Raw genomic sequence first — 6,467 nt, 5'->3', positions numbered from 1 at the left:
GATTAGATGATGATTTATTGTAGATGGTACAATAATGAATAACAGAACACAGTCTCGAACAGTAAAACTGTGCAGAGTCTAACAGTTGTGGTTGTTGTTAGAAGCGGCGGCTGAGCCTTCCGACAGAAGATGCTCCTTGGTCGCTTCCTCGATCCGTCTCAGAGTCAAAACCCAAACATTTTGTTTATACCAAAACATACAAACGACAACCATGCCAACGTGGCAGGTGCCAACCAGTGTACAAAACCCGGCTCTGGCCGGATGGAGATGCCAGCCTGAATGGCCCATGTTATGTCTGATGTTCCTCCTGAAGTGTTGCCGGCCGGTTTCCTGAACTTCCAAAAGACTTTGTTTTCCTTTTCTTTTGACCCTTAGGGCTGAGCTACACCAGGCGCGTAACTGAAGCGTTCCGTTCGCGACGCGTAAAATCCATTTTAGATGAATGGTCTATTTTTTTCGAACGTACGCCCCACTGTCACGTCTGGTGTAGCTACTTCCATTGATTATAATGGAAGCTAATTGTTGCAGCAGACGCAACGCGAACGGAACGCTTCAGTTACGCGCCTGGTGTAGCTCAGCCCTAAGGGTCAAAAGAAAAGGAAAACAAAGTCTTTTGGAAGTTCAGGAAACCGGCCGGCAACACTTCAGTTCAAAGGCAAAGTCTCTGTCCCAGATGTTGTCTGTGGCTCCCGGCAACCTCATAGGCACATGTGGAGTGAAAAGAAAGAGCAGTATCAGTTGAAGGATAGTCATGAGTATATATATATAATCATCTATTATAGGGGTGTAGCATCCTCCCAAAACTGGTCCCCCAGTGAGTCCCCGGTTAACCCGTTGCTGCGTGTTCAGCTCCCTTACGGGTGTCCCCAGAAACCCACCTGTAGAACCAGGACTACAGAATTACTCCCCCCTCTTGATCTAGCTTAATTGTAATCATTCTCAAATTTGCCCAATTGTAATTTCCCTGCCATCCAATCTGATACATAGTCTTGTATCTCAGCAAAGGCCTGCAACTTAGTTTTCCTACCAAGACCCATATCTGGATTGTGCTAATATCAATTAACATTAGATTTCAAATTGTACTATGTGTTTCATGCAGTGACGTGGTCCTTTTAAATATATTTTTTTATATTTTGTTACGTGATGTGGTAGTGATATAGTTACAACTTTGGACTTTGAAAATTTGGTTAGTAATTTGTTCGCTTCTCAATTGTTCACAAGTTGTCCCTCTTTTTTTTTATTTTTATTTTTTTTATTCCACACTCACACATACACTCTCTCTCTTAGTCCCCACAGAAGAAAAGGAAAGACAACCCCCTAGAACTATCTCCTTCGGACACTTTTCATGCAATTTATTGTACCCGAAGCTGCCACTATAAATTCAACACAGGTCAGAGATATCTAGCTCTGTCCCCCCCCTCCCCCACAGCGGAACAACATGCGCACTCACACTTACTCTTCCTCAAGGGCAAGAAAATAAGGGCAAAAAAAACCCAGACTCTCTCGCTCTCAAACCAGACACCTTACCAGTTATTTTACTGTACCTGCAGCCCACAGCTGCCACTGTGAAATCAACAAGTGTGAGTTCTATCTAGCTTAGTGTCCTTTCTTTTCCCTTTTCCCCTCCCTTCCAGATAAAACAACAATTAAATAAACCTGTTGACCTAGTCAACCAAAACATAGGTGGTGAGCCTATCCAACTTAACTTTCCAATAACTGCAAAACCAAGACACCCAAACTGTTGTTATTCCGTTTGCTAACACTGTAGCACTAAGTTTAGTCATCACCAAACAAAGACCGTTGAGAAAACATAAACACCGCAGCCTCCTATTTTCTCATTGGCACACACACAGCATTATCGCATGAAACTCTCACACATACAGCTTAACATGTATTAATATCACAGCAAAGAAAAGAAGTTCCCCAACTACTTGTCAGTTTAATCGATTACTACTTTTAATTCGTTCACGAATCTGTCATACCATTTTAAGTGAACACTTTTCCTCCTCTACATCCAATGACCTATAGACGTCACAGTCATTGATATAGGCATATCAGGGCTGTAGTCACCATAGAGGGGGACGTGTCCCCCCCCAATATTCAAATATGACCGAAATGTCCCCCCCAATATTCGGACATAGAAAAATAAAGAAAGAATAAAGCGCTATACTAGGCCAACAGGAAACCAACATGTATCTGAAATGTAATCAAACGTAAATAACGCACAAATTAGTGACCTATGGTTCCAGAGTAGCCTACACCCCTGAGTGGTTTGTCCTGGTGATTTTCCGTTTTTCGTTAGTGGCGTGCGCTATCTAAAGCTTCCATTTACTGCACCCTACTGCGGTGAGGTAGGGCTGTCAACAATATCGCAAAAGCTACCGGTACAATTTTCACAAAACTTCTTGGAAAGGTGTAGCACAGGATAAGGAAATCCCATACATGTTTGGAGCCGATCAGACTGAAAGGGAACATTTTCCATATTGTAGCCTATTCTCGCAATGATAGCGAAAGTGAAACGTTTTATTTTAAATGATGAATTTGTGCAAGCCTGTGTTATTTCTTTCACGTCTTTCAACATAAATAATGCATTTATATGCTAGTAGTAATGCCAGACATTACCGTGTATAGGCCTCTTAGAAATGATTGTTGCATCTTGCATATTATTTAGATGCGCACTCAATCACGCATCAATGCAGGCAAAACGTGATCTGGTGACGTTTACAATACGTGATGGCCTACAGTTAATGTGAATCGCGGACAATAACCAAAGAAAGGAATTTGCACCTCCATTCACCAATTAAAGGCTGTAGTAGGCCTAGTGTTTCTACACGTTGGCACAAAACGTCATTTCAGAAGCCAGTCTATAATGCATACAGGGGTAACATGAGGTGAGTCAGACAGAAGAGGGGCCTGTCTTAGTAGCCTATTCCTGAATCCTGTCCCTTTCAAACTACGTTAAAATTGTGTGATTAGCCGCCCGCCAGCATAATAAAATCTAAATTAAAAGACTAAATCTTATTAGGCTCCAAACCTATGAGTCTAAGCCTTAGTTTAAAAAAATCTTCAGGTGTAAGTAATAGGTCAAAGAACCACATTCTGTGTAATATAGAGGTTATCAGAAGATACTGTAGTTTGTAATTTCTTAGTATACATTTTGAATAGCCTGGCGAGCCAGAGGCTACATTTTGAACACAAATGGAGTCACAGGTCCAGGGCCCACTTCCCCGATAACGACGGAGACACACTCTTAAGAGGGTTTTCTACGATTCATCTTAAGATCGTTCGTTTGGTTTTTCCGACTGTTCCCCGAACATGCTCGTAGCGTGAACGCGCGTGCACTGCTCTTAAGACGCTCTTAAGGGGAACTGTCCACCAAAGCAGTGCTGAATATATCGCGACTCTGTTCGTAGGCGGAAGACACATGTCTACGGAAGGAAGTGTCCTAAATAAAACAGTAATTTTCTTTCTGAAATTAATGCATATCTCCGTTACCACATCTCCTTTCACAACAGCATGCTAAATTAAAAAAATATTTTGGGATGAAATGTAGGTGATTTAATTAACCTTCGTTGTAATTGCTCACGTGAGATGACTTGTCTATATAATGGCCACAATCAACAAGGACGGTGTTGGAGAGAAGAAAAATGGACAGAAGACGAAAGCAGAGCTTCAGGCCCGATGAGGTGCGTCTCCTAATAGAGGAGATAGAGGCGCACAAAGGTGTGATATTTGACCGCTTCAAAGGTGCCCACACCAACCTGCAAAAGCAGAAGGTGTGGGCACAAATAGCGGAGAAGATGGCGGCTGTGTCGGGGACCAGGAGATCTGGAGCGGATCTCCGCAAAAAGTGGCAGGACTTTGCCAGTCTTGCAAAGAAAAAGGCAGCTGTAAATAGGCAACAAATAGCAGCAACAGGTGGAGGCAGCAGCTCTGCACCTCCCCTTACCCCCGAGGAGGAGATGGCCCTGGGTATCCTGGGGACAACTGCGTCATCGGGCATCCCTGGGGGGGGTCGATGTGATGGGGGGCATAGATCCACAGCCAGGGACCTCGACGGAGCCACCACCCCCATCCCAGGAACCCAGGAGCCCCCTCACTCCTGCTGCTGCTGCTGCCCCTGCTGCTACCAGCTGCCAGTGCAGCCACGACCTGGTGCAGCTGGAGAGGGAGAAACTGGGCCTGCTGAGGGAGCTGTGTGGCCTGACCAGAGAGGCATCCAAAAGGGATGCCGAGTACCAGCAGCAGGTCCTGTACATAAAGAAGGCCAAGTTGGACCTGCTGGCTCGACAGGTGGCACTGGAGGAGGAGAAGTTGGCTCGGCCCACTATCTCTGTGCCCATCATCCTCCCTGAGCAGCAAGGTGATACGTAATTATGTAATGTATTGGGAATGTGTGAATGACACATCAGACATGAGCAAACTGTTTGGAGTGATTGGTCTTTACTTTGTGAATGTAATTTCACATGCATACTCTTCATCTCTTTCCAGGTGGTCCCAGTGAGCTCCACTATTAACCACTATTAAATTGTGTCTTGCACCACACACTGTGCCTTCCATGTCATCATTCCATATTCCAGAATATTACCTAGTTGTTAAGAGCCTACAAGGTGTAAGGACATCAGTGTGGAATGTTATGAGCAAATCACATTGAAATGTCTAAATGCTTAAAGGGTGCTAAATGCTTGCCCATTTCCACTGTGTCACATGTGAACCATCAGTCCTCAAAGCATACATTACCAATATACAGTTCCAGTAATCATTTAATGATGTCTTCTTTGTTGCATGTGTCTGAGGGCATAAAGAACATGGCCAAACACTGCATGCAACACACAACCTTTACTACTTACATATCCATTATATTGCCTGGCATGATCCAGTGGCCAGAGTAATTAGGCAAATGAGTCCTTTGCATACAATCATCATGAAGTGCCTTGATGTGAACCACACACAAGCCTAATGGCTCATCACAGTCACCTGTGCACTGGTGTGTGACCTGCTGTAGACATGAACCCTCACATATAGGCCAGTGTGTGTAATTACTCCTAATTGTTGTGTATCTGATGACATCCACATGATGCATCACAGCCTCAACACCAATCATCGTTAATCATCCACATGTTTTGCAGATTACTATATGGACCTATATATACTTAGAGTCAATGTAGGCTTGCAGAGCAAACCATGGCTGGAGACAGAGAGAGAGAGGCAGAGGCAGAGGCAGAGGCAGAGGCAGAGGCAGAGGCAGAGGCAGAGGCGTCCCCGGAGTGGCCTTGTGTGACTTAACGCCGCACTTCGAGTAAATCACGATCCCCTCGAGGTGTACAATGATCGGGTGATCATTGAGAGGTACAGGCTGCCGAGGGAGGTCATCCAGCAGCTCCTTGAGGCCACCAGCGAGGACCTGAGGCGCGCAACCAGGAGGAACTTTGCGCTCACAGCGCAAACGCAACTCCTGGCCGCCCTCAGGTTCTATGCAACAGGGAGCTTCCTGCAGGTCGTCGGCGATGGCCATGGCCTATCCAGGACGTCTGTATCACGGGCTGTGCAGGCAGTGACGGACTGCCTGCTGCGACTGGTGCCTCTACACGTCGGCTTCCCCACCAGAGAAGAGATGACGGCGATCCAGGGGCATTTCTTCCGGGAGCATCAGATTCCTCAGGTGGCCGGAGTGGTGGATGGCACGTTAGTGCCCATACTGACACCCCACGATGATGGTCACATCTATATCTGCAGGAAGGGGTACGCGGCCATCAATTGCCAGCTGGTGTGTGACCACCGGGGCATCATCCTCGACGTCGTGGCGAGATGGCCGGGCAGCACGCACGACTCTTTTGTTTTCAGGGAGTCTGCTGTTGGTCGGGAGGCAACTGCGTCGAGGGGTGAGTGGCGACTTCTCGGCGACAGTGGGTACCCCCTCCGGCCATACCTCTTCACACCTGTGGCCAACCCTGAGGACGAGCATCAACATGCCTATAATGAGGCCCATCGTCTGGCCAGAAGTGTGGTAGAACGCACCATCGGGCGGTGGAAGTTGCGCTTCCGGTGTGTCCACAAATCGGCCGGGGGACTCCTCTTCAGTCCGGCGAAGGCCTGCGCTGTGATCTGTGTCACTGCAATGTTGCACAACATTGCAGTGCGGGCAGGGCTTCAGCCGGATGGGCCAGACGAGGAGGAGGCTGAGGCTGATGAGGGGGGCCGTGATCCGGACAACCAGCCTCAGCACTACATGGCTGGTTTTGAGGCCCGCCGTGATGTGATCCAGGACTTTTTTTAATGTTTTGGGTGACTCCTTTCCCCACAGTCACAGTGTCACCAATCACCACCAGCACACTTCGCATCCTCCCTATGTTGCTTTTGCCACTGCCCTTCCAACTTCTCTCCTACACCGTCTGCACAAATCTCTCCCTTCATATTTGGTTCTCCGTCACATTCTCCTGTTGCCTGTTTTGTGTTTGTTTCCATTT

General features: G+C 46.9%; 1 long non-coding RNA gene across 1 annotated transcript; it reads right to left on the bottom strand.

Moving 5' to 3' along the window:
* Positions 1 to 590: 590 nt before the first annotated feature.
* Positions 591 to 2,744, bottom strand: LOC121695826. The gene is made up of 3 exons (XR_006026175.1): positions 2,731 to 2,744; positions 1,270 to 1,274; positions 591 to 773 (listed from the first exon to the last, which is right to left on the bottom strand). It is a non-coding gene; the product is annotated as an uncharacterized LOC121695826 (long non-coding RNA).
* Between the last annotated feature and the right edge of the window lie 3,723 nt (positions 2,745 to 6,467).

This window comes from Alosa sapidissima, chromosome 2 (genome assembly GCF_018492685.1).
Source record: "Alosa sapidissima isolate fAloSap1 chromosome 2, fAloSap1.pri, whole genome shotgun sequence".
In the NCBI taxonomy this organism is placed as follows: domain Eukaryota; kingdom Metazoa; phylum Chordata; class Actinopteri; order Clupeiformes; family Clupeidae; genus Alosa; species Alosa sapidissima.
This window is presented reverse-complemented; position numbering and strand designations above follow the sequence as displayed.